This window comes from Cherax quadricarinatus, chromosome 23 (genome assembly GCF_038502225.1).
Source record: "Cherax quadricarinatus isolate ZL_2023a chromosome 23, ASM3850222v1, whole genome shotgun sequence".
In the NCBI taxonomy this organism is placed as follows: Eukaryota; Metazoa; Arthropoda; class Malacostraca; order Decapoda; family Parastacidae; genus Cherax; species Cherax quadricarinatus.
This window is the reverse complement of record NC_091314.1, coordinates 40,982,469-40,997,209: the sequence shown is the minus strand read 5'-3', so window position 1 is coordinate 40,997,209 and position 14,741 is coordinate 40,982,469. Positions and strand designations below refer to the sequence as shown.

The following is a 14,741-nucleotide window of genomic DNA, read 5'->3' as shown; positions in this document are numbered from 1 at the left end:
GGTTTTAAAAGGAATGTAAAGAGGAACTTTGTAAACCTTTGACTAATCTTTTCAACATATCACTACAAACTGGCATAGTGCCTGATAAGTGGAAAATGGCAAATGTAATACCTATTTACAAGGCTGGTGACAGGTCCTTGGCTTCGAACTATAGACCAATAAGCCTTACCTCCATAGAGGGTAAATTTATGGAATCAATAATTACTACTGCAATTATTGATTCCCTAAATTGTAGCCATCTTGTAAGGTATAAGCAGATTAATGAATCTCAGCATGGCTTTACAAAGGGGCGTTCCTGTCTTACGAATTTCCTAACTTTCTTCACTAAGGTATTTGAGGAAGTAGATAATGGTATTGAGTATGATATTGTGTATATAGACTTCAGTAAGGCTTTCGATAGAGTTCTACATCAGAGGCTATTGAGAAAACTTAAGGCACACGGAACAGGAGAAATATTTTCCTGGGTAGAGGCATGGTTGACGAATAGACAGCAGTTTGCATAAATGGGGAGAAATCAGAATGGGGGCAAGTCACAAGCGGTGTTCCACAGGGGTCACTGTTCGGCCCCTTGTTGTTCACAATTTATATAAACGACATAGATGAGGGAATAAATAGCGACATAAGCAAATTTGCTGATGTCACCAAAACAGGCCGTCCAAATCATTCTAATGACATTAGAGCACTCCAGGATGATTTGAATAAACTGATGCAGTGGTCGGAGAAGTGGCAGATGCAATTATAATATAGACAAATGCAAAGCTCTAAATGTTGGACAGGAAAATAACCATGCCACATATAAACTAAATAATGTAGATCTTAATATTACTAATTGCGAAAAGGATTTAGGAGTTCTGGTTAGCAGTAATCTAAAACCAAGACAACAGTGCATTAATGTTTGCAATAAAGCTAACAGAATCCTTGGCTTCATAGCAAGAAGTATAAATAGGAAAAATCCTCAGGTTGTTCTTCAACTCTGTATATCTTTGGTTAGGCCTCATTTAGATTATGCTGTGCAGTTTTGGTCACCGTATTATAGAAGGGATATAAATGCACTAGAAAACGTACAAAGGAGGATGACAAAGTTGATCCCATGTATCAGAAATCTTCCCTATGAGGATAGACTGAGGACCCTGAATCTGCACTCTCTAGAAAGCCATAGAATTAGGGGGGATATGATTGAGGTATATAAATGGAAAACAGGAATTAATAAAGGGGATGTAAATAGCGTGCTGAAAATATCTAACACAGATAGGACTCGCAGCAATGGTTTTAAAGCAGAAAAATTCAGATTCAGGAAGGATATAGGAAAGCACTGGTTTGGTAATAGAGTTGTGGATGAGTGGAACAAACTCCCGAGTACCGTGATAGAAGCAGTGGGCCTATTTTGTTCCTAATTTTACTTCTATATACCTGAAAGAAACCTTAGTCTTCGATTCCCTTGTGACTTTAGCCTCATTATCCCTTTTAGCTTTTCTTATTCCCTTTTTCATTTCTCTCTTTCATTTAATATATTGCTTTCTTAACTGTCCCTCTCCTCTTTTGATATGCCTATATATGCCTCTCTTTTGACCAATGAAATGTTTTAATCTAGTGTTTATCCGTCTGGGATCATTTTTGGTTGATCTAATTTCCCTACTTGGAACATAACTTGTCTATACAGCTAGAACATTGCTCTGAAAAACGCCAAATTGACAAACAACACCATCTACCTGACCCATAGTCAGGTCGTTCCAATTTAGCCCACTCGGGTAATTTGTCAGCCCCATGAAATCGGCCAAGTGGAAGTCTGGGACAGAGACTGTCAGTCATTCCACCATGCTGTCAAACATTCCAATATAATGTCAAGTACACCACTATAATGTTAAGTATTCCACTATTATGTCAAGCATTCCATTATAATTTGTTAAACATTCCACTATACAGTTATTCCACTATACAGTTAGTCATTCCACTATACAGTTATTCCACTATACAGTTAGTCATTCCACTATACAGTTATTCCACTATACAGTTAGTCATTCCACTATACAGTTAAACATTCCACTACACCGTTACTCATTCCAGTATACCGTTGGTGAGGCGGTTGTGTTGACCGCAGGAGAGTGGGGGACACCACGTGGTGGCCTGCAAGAGGTATACCACCGTCCACGAGGTATATTGACTTACCTCCGGCCAGACAGGAAGTTGTTACACCAGTGAGTATATACACCGAGAGGTGAATATCATTTTGAGTGTATATACGCTTAACGGTGTATATCTCTATGTGTATATACACACAATGAGTCTAATTCTCCCGTAATACACAACTGTTTACACACACGGAGCCAGGAGCTGAGACTCGACCGCTGCAATCAAAAATAAGTAAACACACACACACACACACACACACACACACACACACACACACACACACACACACACACACATACACACACACACACACACACACACACACACACCAGGCCAGGAACTGTGACTTGACCACTGCAAACACAAATTAGTACGTAAAGAAACTAGAGAATGTGCAAAGATTTGCAACAAGAGTAGTTCCAGAGCTAAGAGGTATGTTTTACGAGGAGAGGTTAAGGGAAATCTACCTGACGACACTGGAGGACAGGAGAGATAGGGGGGACATGATAACGACATATAAAATACTGAGAGGAATTGACAAGGTGGACAAAGACAGAATGTTCCAGAGATGGGACACAGCAACAAGGGGACACGGTTGGAAATTGAAGACACAGATGAATCACAGGAATGTTAGGAAGTATTTCTTCAGTCACAGAGTACTCAGGAAGTGGAATAGTTTAGGAAGCGATGTAGTGGAGGCAGGATCCATACAAAGCTTTAAGCAGAGGTATGATCAAACTCATGGTTCAGGGAGAGTGACCTAGTAGCGACTAGTAAAGAGGCGGGGGCAGGAGCTATGACTTGACCCCTGCAACCACAACTAGGTGAGTACAACTAGGTGAATACAACTAGGTGAGTACAACTAGGTGAGTACAACTAGGTGAGTACAACTAGGTGAGTACAACTAGGTGAGTACAACTAGGTGAGTACAACTAGGTGAGTACACAGGTGACGTAGTGGAGGCAGGAGCCATACAAAGTTTTAAGACGAAGTTTGATAAAGCTCATGAAGCGGGGAGAGAGAGGATCTAGTAGCACTCAGTGAAGAGGCGGGGCCAGGAGCTATGACTCGACCCCTGCAACCACAAATAGATGAGTACAGGTGGATACACTACAATCATAGCTACGGCTCTAACTTATAACAGGTGGATACAATACGAACATGATGCATTAGTGACCTTCAGGGCTCAGGTCAGGGCTCCACTAGTGACCTTCAGGGCTCAGGTCAGGGCTCCACTAGTGAACTTCAGGGCTCAGGTCAGGGCTCAGGTCAGGGCTCAGGCCAAGGCTCCACTAGGGACCTTCAGTGCTCAGGTCAGGGCTCCACTAGTGACCTTCAGGGCTCAGGTCAGGGCTCCACTAGTGACCTTCAGGGCTCAGGTCAGGGCTCAGGTCAGGGCTCAGGCCAAGGCTCCACTAGGGACCTTCAGCGCTCAGGTCAGGACTCCACTAGTGACCTTCAGGGCTCAGGTCAGAGCTCCACTAGTGACCTTCAGGGCTCAGGTAAAGGCTCCACTAATGACCTTCAGGGCTCAGGTCAGGGCTCCACTAGTGACCTTCAGGCTCAGGTCCGAGCTCCACTAGTGATCTTCAGTGCTCAGGTCAGGGCTTCACTAGAAACCTTCAGGGCTCAGGTCAAGGTTCCACTAGTGACCTTCAGTGCTTAGGTCAGGGCTCCACTAGTGACCTTCAGGGCTCAGGTCAAAGCTCCACTAGTGGCCTTCAGGGCTCAGGTCAGGGCCCTACTAGTGACCTTCATGGTTCAGGTCAGAGTTCCACTGGTGACCTTCAGGACTCAGGTCACAGCTCCACTTAGTGACCTTCAGGGCTCAGGTCAGGGCCCCACTAGTGACCTTCAGGGCTCAGGTCAGGGCTCCACTAATGACCTTCAGGACTCAGGTTAGGGCTTAACTAGTGAACTTCAGAGCTCAGGTCAGGGCTCCACTAGTGACCTTCAGGACTCAGGTCACAGCTCCACTTAGTGACCTTCAGGGCTCAGGTCAGGGCTCCCCTAGTGACCTTCAAGGCTCAGATCAGGGCTCCACTAGTGACCTTTAGTACCCAGGTCAGGGCTCCACTAGTGACCTTCAGGACTCAGGTCAGGGCTCCACTAGTGACCTTCAGGGCTCAGGTCAGGGCTCCACTAGTGACCTTCAGGACTCAGGTCAGGGCTCCACTAGTGACCTTCAGGGCTCAGGTCAGGGCTCCACTAGTGACCTTCAGGACTCAGGTCAGGGCTCCACTAGTGACCTTCAGGGCTCAGGTAAAGGCTCCACTAGTGAGCTTCAGGGCTCAGGTCACGGCTCCACTAGTGACTTTCAGGGCTCAGATCAGAGCTCCACTAGTGACCTTCAAGACTCAGGTCAGGGCTTAACTACTGACCTTCAGGGCTCAGATCAGGGCTTCTCTAGTGACCTCCATGACTCAGGTCAGGGCTCCACTTAGTGACCTTCAGGGCTTAGGTCAGGGCTCCATTAGTGACCTTCAGGGCTCAGGTCGGGGCCCCACTAGTGACCTTCAGGGCTCAGGTCAGGGCTCCACTAGTGACCTTCATGACTCAGGTTATGGCTTAACTAGTGACCTTCAGAGCTCAGGTCAGGGCTCCACCAGTGACCTTCAGGATTCAGGTTAGAGCTCCACATAGTGACCTTCAGGGCTCAGGTCAGGGCTCCACTAGTGACCTTCAAGGCTAAGGTCAAGGCCCCACTAGTGACCTTCAGGGCTCAGGTCAGGGCTGCACTAGTGACCCTCAGGGCTCAGGTCAGGGTCCCACTAGTGACTTTCAGGGGTCAGGTCAGTGCTCCACTAGTGACCTTCAGTACTCAGGTCAGGGCTCCACTTAGTGGCCTTCAGGACTCAGGTCAGGGCTCCACTAGTGACTTTCACGACTCAGGTCAGGGCCAGCCTAGTGACCTTCAGGGCTCAGGTCAAGGCTCCACTAGTGACCTTCAGGGCTCAGGTCAGAGCTCCACTAGTGACCTACGGGGTTCAGGTCAGGGCCCCACTATTGACCTTCAGGGCTCAGGTCAGGGCTCCACTGGTGACCTTCAGGACTCAGGTTAGGGCTTAACTAGTGACTCTCAGGGCTCAGGTCAGGGCTTAACTAGTGACCTTCAGGACTCAGGTCAGAGCTCCACTTAGTGACCTTCAGGACTCAAGTCAGGGCCCCACTAGTGACCTTCAGGGCTAAGGTCAGGGCTCCACTAGTGACCTTCAGAACTCAGGTCAGAGCTCCACCAGTGACCTTCAGGACTCACGTCAGAGCTCCACATAGTGACCTTAAGGGCTCAGGTCAGGGCTCCACTAGTGACCTTCAAGGCTCAGGTCAGGGCCCCACTAGTGACCTTCAGGGCTCAGGTCAGGGCTCCACTTAGTGACCCTCAGGGCTCAGGTCAGGGCCCCACTAGTGACCTTCAGGGGTCAGGTCAGTGCCCCACTAGTGACCTTCAGTTCTCAGGTCAGGGCTCCACTTAGTGGCCTTCAGGACTCAGGTCAGGGCTCCACTAGTGACTTTCACGATTCAGGTCAGGGCTCCACTAGTGACCTTCAGGGCTCAGGTCAGGGCTCAGGTCAAGGCTCCACTAGTGACCTTCAGCGCTCAGGTCAGGGCTCCACTAGTGACCTTCAGGGCTCAGGTCAGAGCTCCACTAGTGACCTACGGGGCTCAGGTCAGGGCCCCACTATTGACCTTCAGGGCTTAGGTCAGGGCTCCACTGGTGACCTTCAGGACTCAGGTTAGGGCTTAACTAGTGACTCTCAGGGCTCAGGTCAGGGCTTAACTAGTGACCTTAAGGACTCAGGTCAGAGCTCCACTTAGTGACCTTCAGGACTCAAGTCAGGGCCCCACTAAGGACCTTCAAGGCTCAGGTCAGGGCTCCAATAGTGACCTTCAGAGGGCTCAGGTCAGGGCTCCAATAGTGACCTTCAGAGCTCAGATCAGGGCTCCACCAGTGACCTTCAGGACTCAGGTCAGAGCTCCACATAGTGACCTTCAGGGCTCAGGTCAGGGCTCCACTAGTGACCTTCAGGGCTCAGGTCAGGGCCCCACTAGTGACCTTCAGGGCTCAGGTCAGGGCTCCACTTAGTGACCCTCAGGTCTCAGGTCAGGGCCCCACTAGTGACCTTCAGGGGTCAGGTCAGTGCTCCACTAGTGACCTTCAGTTCTTTGGTCAGGGCTCCACTTAGTGGCCTTCAGGAATCAGGTCAGGGCTCCACTAGTGACTTTCACGATTTAGGTCAGGGCCCCACTAGTGACCTTCAGGGCTCTGGTCAGGGTTCATGTCAAGGCTCCACTAGTGACCTTCAGCGCTCAGGTCAGGGCTCCACTAGTGACCTTCAGGGCTCAGGTCAGAGCTCCACTAGTGACCTACGGGGCTCAGGTCAGGGCCCCACTATTGACCTTCAGGGCTTAGGTCAGGGCTCCACTGGTGACCTTCAGGACTCAGGTTAGGGTTTAACTAGTGACTCTCAGGGCTCAGGTCAGGGCTTAACTAGTGACCTTCAGGACTCAGGTCAGAGCTCCACTTAGTGACCTTCAGGACTCAAGTCAGGGCCCCACTAATGACCTTCAGGGCTCAGGTAAGGGCTCCAATAGTGACCTTCAGAGCTCCGATCAGGGCTCCACCAGTGACCTTCAGAACTCAGGTCAGAGCTCCACATAGTGACCTTCAGGGCTCAGGTCAGGGCTCCACTAGTGACCTACAAGGCTCAGGTCAGGGCCCCACTAGTGACCTTCAGGGCTCAGGTCAGGGCTCCACTTAATGACCCCTCAGGGCTCACGTCAGGGCCCCACTAGTGACCTTCAGGGTTCAGGTCAGTGCTCCACAAGTGACCTTCAGTTCTCAGGTCAGGGCTCCACTTAGTGGCCTTCAGGACTCAGGTCAGATCTCCACTAGTGACTTTCACGACTCAGGTCAGAGCCAGACTAGTGACCTTCAGGGCTCAAGTCAGGGCTCAGGTCAGGGCTCAGGTCAGGGCTCAGGTCAAGGCTCCACTAGTGACATTCAGCGCTCAGATCAGGGCTCCACTAGTGACCTTCAGGGCTCAGGTCAGAGCTCTACTAGTGACCTACGGGGCTCAGGTCAGGGCCCCACTATTGACCTTCAGGGCTTAGGTCAGGGCTCGACTGGTGACCTTCAGGACTCAGGTTAGGGCTTAACTAGTGACTCTTAGGGCTCAGGTCAGGGCTTAACTAGTGACATTCAGAACTCAGGTCAGAGCTCCACTTAGTGACCTTCAGGACTCAGGTCAGGGCTCTACTAGTGACCTTCAGGGCTCAGGTCAGGGCTCCACTAGTGACTTTCAGAGCTCAGGTCAGGGCTCCACCAGTGACCTTTAGGACTCAGGTCAGAGCTCCACATAGTGACCTTCAGGGCTCAGGTCAGGGCTCCACTAGTGACCTTCAAGGCTCAGGTCAGGGGCCCCACTAGTGACCTTCAGATCTCAGGTCAGGGCTCCACTTAGTGACTCTCAGGGCTCAGGTCAGGGCCCCACTTAGTGACCTTCAGGACTCAGGTCAGGGCTCTACTAGTGACCTTCAGGGCTCAGGTCAGAGCCCCACTAGTGACCTTCAGAGCTCAGGTCAGGGCTCCACTAGTGACCTTCAAGACTCATGTCAGAACTCTACTAGTGACCTTCAGGACTAAGGTCAGGGCCCCACTAGTGACCTTCAGGACTCAGGTCAGGGCTCCACTAGTGACCTTCAGGGGTCAGGTCAGGGCTTAACTAATGACCTTCAGAACTCAGGTCAGGGCTCAACTAGTGACCTTCAGGACTCAGGTCAGGGCTCCACTAGTAACCTTCAGGGCTCAGGATAGGGCTCCACTTAGTGACCTTGAGAGCTCAGGTCAGGGCTCCGCTAGTGGCTTTCAGGACTTAGGTCACGGCTCCACTAGTGACCTTCAGGGCTCAGGTCAGGGTTTAGTGGCCTTCAGGGCTAAACTAGTGACCTTCAAGGCTCAGGTCAGGGCTCCACTAGTGACCTTCAGGGATCAGGTCAGGGCTCCACTTAGTGACTTCACGACTCAGGTCAGAACTCCACTAGTGACCTTCAGGTCTAAGGTCAGGGCCCCACTAGTGACCTTCAGGACTCGGATCAGGGCTCCGCTAGTGACCTTCAGGGCTCAGGTCAGGGCTCCACTAGTGACCTTCAGGGCTCAGGTCAGGGCTCCGCTAGTGACCTTCAGGGCTCAGGTTAGGGCTTAACTAGTGATTTTCAGGGCTCAGGTCAGGGCTCCACTAGTGACCCTCAGGGCTCAGGTCAGGGCTCCAATAGTGACCTTCAGGGCTCACGTCAGGGCTCCGCTAGTGACCCTCAGGGCTCAGGTTAGGGCTTAACTAGTGACTTTCAGGGCTCAGGTCAGGGCTCCACTAGTGACCTTCAGGGCTCAGGTCAGGGCTTAACTGGTGACCTTCAGAGCTCAGGTCAGGGCTCCACTAGTGACCTTCAGGGCTCCACTTAGTGACCTTGAGAGCTCAGGTGAGGGCTCTGCTAGTCGCTTTCAGGACTCAGGTCAGGGCTCCACTAGTGACCTTCAGGGCTTAAGTAGTGGCCTTCAGGGCTCAGCTCAGGGTTTAGTGGCCTTCATGGCTCAGGTCAGGGCTTCAATAGTGATCTTCAGGGCTCAGGTCAGGGCTTCAATAGTGACCTTCGGGGCTCAGGTCATGGCTCTACTAGTGACCTTCAGGACTCAGGTCAGGGCTCCATTAGTGACCTTCAGGGCTCAGGAGAGAGCTCTACTAGTTACTTTCAGGGCTCAGGTCAGGGGCTCCACTAGTGACCTTCAGGGCTCAGATCAGGGCTCCACTAGTGACTTTCAAGGGTCAGGTCAGGGCTCCACTAGTGACCTTCAGAGTTCAGGTCAGGGCTTAACTAGTGACCTTCAGGGCTCAGGTCAGGGCTCCATTAGTGAATTTCAGGGCTCAGGTCAGGGCTTAACTAGTGACCTTCAGAGCCCAGGTCAGGGCTCCACTAGTGACCTTCAGGACTCAGGTCAGAGCTTCACTAGTGACCTTCAGGGCTCCACTTAGTGATCTTGAGGGCTCAGGTCAGTGCTCTGCTAGTCGCTTTCAGAACTCAGGTCAGGGCTCCACTAGTGACCTTCAGGGCTTAACTAGTGACCTTCAGGGCTCAGGTCAGGGTTTAGTGGCCTTCAGGGCTCGGATCAGGGCTTCAATAGTGACCTCCATGGCTCATTTCAGGGCTCTACTAGTGACCATCGGGACTCTGGTGAGGGCTCCACTAGTGACCTTCAGGGCTCAGGACAGGGCTCTACTAGTGACATTCAAGGCTCAGGTCAGGGGCTTCACTAGTGACCTTCAGAGCTCAGGTCAGGGCTTAACTAGTAACCTTCAGGGCTCAGGTCAGGGCTCCACTAGTGACCTTCAAGGCTCAGGTCAGGGCTCCACTAGTGATCAGGGTTCAGGTCAGGGCTTAACTAGTGACCTTCAGGGCTCAAATCAGGGGTCCACTAGTCGCTTTCAGGACTCAGGTCAGGGCTCCACTAGTGACCTTCAGGGCTTAAGTAGTGGCCTTCAGGTCTCAAGTCAGGGCTTAATTAGCGACCTTCAGGGGTCAGGTCAGGGTTCTACTAGTGACCTTCAGGGCTCAGGTCAGGGGCTCCACTAGTGGCCTTCGGAGGTCAGGTCAGGTCTCCACTAGTGACCTTCAAGGCTAAGGTCAGGGCTCTACTAGTGATCTTCAGGGTTCAGGTCAGGGCTTAACTAGTGATCTTCAGGGCTCAGGTCAGGGCTCCACTAGTAACCTTCATGGCTCAGGTCAGGGCTCTGCTAGTGACCTTCAGGGCTCAGGTTAGGGCTTAACTAGTGACTTTCAAGGCTCAGGTCAGGGCTCCACTAGTAACCTTCAGAGCCCAGGTCAGGGCTCCACTAGTGACCTTCAGGACTCAGGTCAGAGCTTCACTAGTGACCTTCAGGGCTCTACTTAGTGATCTTGAGGGCTCAGGTCAGTGCTCTGCTCGTCGCTTTCAGGACTCAGGTCAGGGCTCCACTAGTGACCTTCAGGGCTTAACTACTGACCTTCAGGGCTCAGGTCAGGGTTTAGTGGCCTTCAGGGCTCAGGTCAGGGCTTCAATAGTGACCTTCAGAGCTCATTTCAGGGCTCTACTAGTGACCATCGGGACTCTGGTGAGGGCTCCACTAGTGACCTTCAGGGCTCAGGACAGGGCTCTACTAGTGACATTCAGGGCTCAGGACAGGGCTCTACTAGTGACATTCAGGGCTCAGGTCATGGGCTCCACTAGTGACCTTCAGGGCTCAGGTCAGGGCTCCACTAGTGACCTTCAAGGCTCAGGTCAGGGATCCACTCGTGACCTTCAGAGCTCAGGTCAGGGCTTTCCTAGTGACCTTCAGGGCTCAGGTCAGGGCTCCACTAGTGACCTTGAGGGCTCAGGTCAGGGGTCCACTAATGGCTTTCAGGACTCAGGTCAGGGCTCCACTAGTGACCTTCAGGGCTTAAGTAGTGACCTTCAGGGCTCAGGTCAGGGTTTAATGGCCTTCAGGGCTCAGGTCAGTGTTTAGTGGCCTTCAGGGCTCAGGTCAGGGTTTAGTTGCCTTCAGGGCTCAAGTCAGGGCTTAATTAGCGACCTTTAGGGGTCAGGTCAGGGTTCTACTAGTGACCTTCAGAGCTCAGGTCAGGGTCCACTAGTGACTTTCTGTGCTCAGGTCAGGGCTCCACTAGTGACCTTCAGGGGTCAGGTCAGGTCTCCACTAGTGACCTTCAAGGTTCAGGTCAGGGCTGTACTAGTGATCTTCAGGGCTCAGGTCAGGGCTGTACTAGTGATCTTCAGGGCTCAGGCCAGGGCTTAATTAGTGACCTTCAGGGCTCAGGTCAGGGCTCCACTAGTGACCTTCAGGGCTCAGGTCAGAGCTCCACTAGAGGCCTTCAGGGCTCAGGTCAGGGGCTCTACTAGTGACCTTCAGGGCTCAGGTCAGGTCTCCACTTAGTGACCTTGAGGGCTCAGGTCAGGGCTCCACTAGTGGCTTTCAGGAGTTAGGTCAGGGCTCCTCTAGTGACCTTCAGGGCTTAACTAGTGACCTTCAGGGCTCAGGTCAGGCTTTAGTGGCCTTCAGAGGTCAGGTCAGGGCTTCAATAGTGACCTTCAGGGCTCAGGTCAGGGCTCTACTAGTGACCTTCAGGGCTCAGGTCAGGGCTCCACTAGTGATCTTCAGGGCTCTGTCCAGGGCTTAATTAGTGACCTTTAGAGCTCAGGTCAGCTCTCCACTTGTGACCTTCAGGGCTCAGGTCAGGGCTCCACTAGTGACCTTCAGGGCTCAGGTCAGTGCTTAAGTAGTGACCTTCAGGGCTCAGGTCAGGGCTCCACTAGTGATCTTCAAGGCTCAGGTCAGGGCTCCACTAGTGACCTTCAGGGCTCAGGTCAGGGCTTTACTAGTGACATTCAGGGCTCAGGTCAGGGGCTCCACTAGTGACCTTCAGGGCTCAGGTCAGGGCTTAACTAGTGATCTTCAGGGCTCAGGTCAGGGCTCTACTAGTGACCTTCAAGGCTCAGGTCCGGGATCCACTCGTGACCTTCAGAGCTCAGGTCAGGGCTTTCCTAGTGACCTTCAGGGCTCAGGTCAGGGCTCCACTAGTGACCTTGAGGGCTCAGGTCAGGGGTCCACTAATGGCTTTCAGGACTCAGGTCAGGGCTCCACTAGTGACCTTCAGGGCTTAAGTAGTGACCTTCAGGGCTCAGGTCAGGGTTTAATGGCCTTCAGGGCTCAGGTCAGTGTTTAGTGGCCTTCAGGGCTCAGGTCAGGGTTTAGTTGCCTTCAGGGCTCAAGTCAGGGCTTAATTAGCGACCTTTAGGGGTCAGGTCAGGGTTCTACTAGTGACCTTCAGAGCTCAGGTCAGGGTCCACTAGTGACTTTCTGTGCTCAGGTCAGGGCTCCACTAGTGACCTTCAGGGGTCAGGTCAGGTCTCCACTAGTGACCTTCAAGGTTCAGGTCAGGGCTGTACTAGTGATCTTCAGGGCTCAGGTCAGGGCTCCACTAGTGATCTTCAGGGCTCAGGCCAGGGCTTAATTAGTGACCTTCAGGGCTCAGGTCAGGGCTCCACTAGTGACCTTCAGGGCTCAGGTCAGAGCTCCACTAGAGGCCTTCAGGGCTCAGGTCAGGGGCTCTACTAGTGACCTTCAGGGCTCAGGTCAGGTCTCCACTTAGTGACCTTGAGGGCTCATGTCAGGGCTCCACTAGTGGCTTTCAGGAGTTAGGTCAGGGCTCCTCTAGTGACCTTCAGGGCTTAACTAGTGACCTTCAGGGCTCAGGTCAGGCTTTAGTGACCTTCAGAGGTCAGGTCAGGGCTTCAATAGTGACCTTCAGGGCTCAGGTCAGGGCTCTACTAGTGACCTTCAGGGCTCAGGTCAGGGCTCCACTAGTGATCTTCAGGGCTCTGTCCAGGGCTTAATTAGTGACCTTTAGAGCTCAGGTCAGCTCTCCACTTGTGACCTTCAGGGCTCAGGTCAGGGCTCCACTAGTGACCTTCAGGGCTCAGGTCAGTGCTTAAGTAGTGACCTTCAGGGCTCAGGTCAGGGCTCCACTAGTGATCTTCAAGGCTCAGGTCAGGGCTCCACTAGTGACCTTCAGGGCTCAGGTCAGGGCTTTACTAGTGACCTTCAGGGCTCAGGTCAGGGCTCCACTAGTGATCTTCAGGGCTCAGGCCAGGGCTTAATTAGTGACCTTTAGGGCTCAGGCCAGGGCTTAATAAGTGACCTTTAGGGCTCAGGTCAAATCTCCACTAGTGACCTTCAGGGCTCAGGTCAGGCCTCCATTAGCGTCCCTCAAGACTCAGGGTCATTCTCACAGTGTTGTCTGAAGTTTGTGTATATTTCGCCTGCTCTTGTGTGTACATATATATATATATATATATATATATATATATATATATATATATATATATATATATATATATATATATATATATATATATATATATATATATATATATATATATGTGTGGGACCCATAGCCTCGGAGAAGTGGATAAAAAGGCTTCAAGGAAGAATATTTGGATTTCTTCCTGAAGCCGTTTGAATATTCCACTTCCCCTACCACCCCATCTTTTGATATATATTTTTTTTACTAATAGGAATATTTTATTGCATAATATGGTACAGAAGATTTAATATATATATATATATATATATATGTAGGTGTAATCATTCTTTCTTTAGTGGTACATAGAAGCAACCAATAGTAGTAGTAGTAGCTGGGATAAATAGTCAAGACCACACCAGACCTGGTCGTATGGACCACAGTAGGTCATTAAGACTACCCTTCTGGCCAGCTTTGGTCACTGGCCGAAATAATTAAGACATTCATATACTAATACTACTACTACTACTACTACTACTACTACTAATACTACTACTACTACTAATGATAATAATTATAATAATAATAATAATAATAATAATAATAATAATAATAATAGTAATAATTTTCATCTTAACTACCCTCCTGTAGATGTCTAAATAACTCCCTACACAGCTCCTCATACGTAACTCCCTACACAGCTCCTCATACGTAACTCCCTACACAACTCCTCATACACAGCTTCTCATACACAACTCCCCCTACCCAACTCCTCATACAAAGTCCCCATACACAGCACCTCGTACACCTTCACTAGCACCTCATATACCTTTACAGGCACCTCATACTCCTCATTACCACCCAAAAGTTCCTTTCCAGTTGGGGGTTTGAAGCCTATCAACTACACGAGAGCAATTAAGGCTGCACCGAACCTGTTCACCGCCAGTGACGAAAGTTTATATTCACTAAAGTAATCTCCCATGGGAGACTTATTCTCAGACACTCTCTAGACATGGAGCCAAGGCCGGGCCACCACTTGGAAAAGGCCCGGGCCGGGAGACTACCGGCGAATCTTTAATAATAATAACTAAAGTAATGATACTCTCGTCGTATATATACTCACGGTGTCTCACGTCTCAGTGTCTCTTACCTTGCTGAAGAATGAGTATTGCCACAGGCGAAGCACCAGAGTATTATTACCACAGGGGATGGCACGAGAGTATTACCACTCACAGGGAAGACACCAAGGTAGAATGTTAGGTAGTTCATGTATGTCGCTCCTCTTATACTCAGGCTCTCCCGACGTCGCGCCTCTCAACCAATAGCGAGCCAGGTGTAGAATCTTCCCGCCCCATGGCGAGCCAAGTGTAGAATCTTCCTGACTATTGGCGTGTCAAGTTTAGAATTTTCTTAACCAATGGCGTCTCAAAATTATTCTCTTCCTATACAATGGCGTGATAAAGCTACTTTCTTCCTGACCAATGACGTGTCAGGTGTAGATTCCTCCCGACCAATGACGTTCCAGAAGTAGATTCTTCTTGAATTCTTCTTAACCAATGCTGCCCAGGCAGCATGGGTTTAGAGCAGGTCACTCCTGCCATTCACAACTACTGGACCACTATGACAGGGAGTGGATGCACTGGAGGACATACAGAATGCAGATGTAGGATTCACAGACTTCGTGAAAGCCTTCGACAAGTGTGATCATGATGCAATAGGAAACAAAATGCATGGTCAAGGAATAACTGGAAAAGTGGGCAAATGGATCATTAACTTTTTGA

At 50.6% G+C, this 14,741-nt stretch overlaps 1 protein-coding gene across 1 annotated transcript in view; it reads right to left on the bottom strand.

Annotated features, from left to right (window-relative positions):
- The window catches only part of LOC128685682 (U-scoloptoxin(01)-Cw1a-like), a 72,419-nt gene extending 58,217 nt beyond the window's left edge, over positions 1 to 14,202 (bottom strand). Inside the window, exon 1 of the mRNA XM_053772225.2 lies at positions 14,111 to 14,202. The gene's annotated coding sequence lies outside the window, so the exon portion shown is untranslated. The remainder of the gene's footprint in view (positions 1 to 14,110) is intronic.
- Between the last annotated feature and the right edge of the window lie 539 nt (positions 14,203 to 14,741).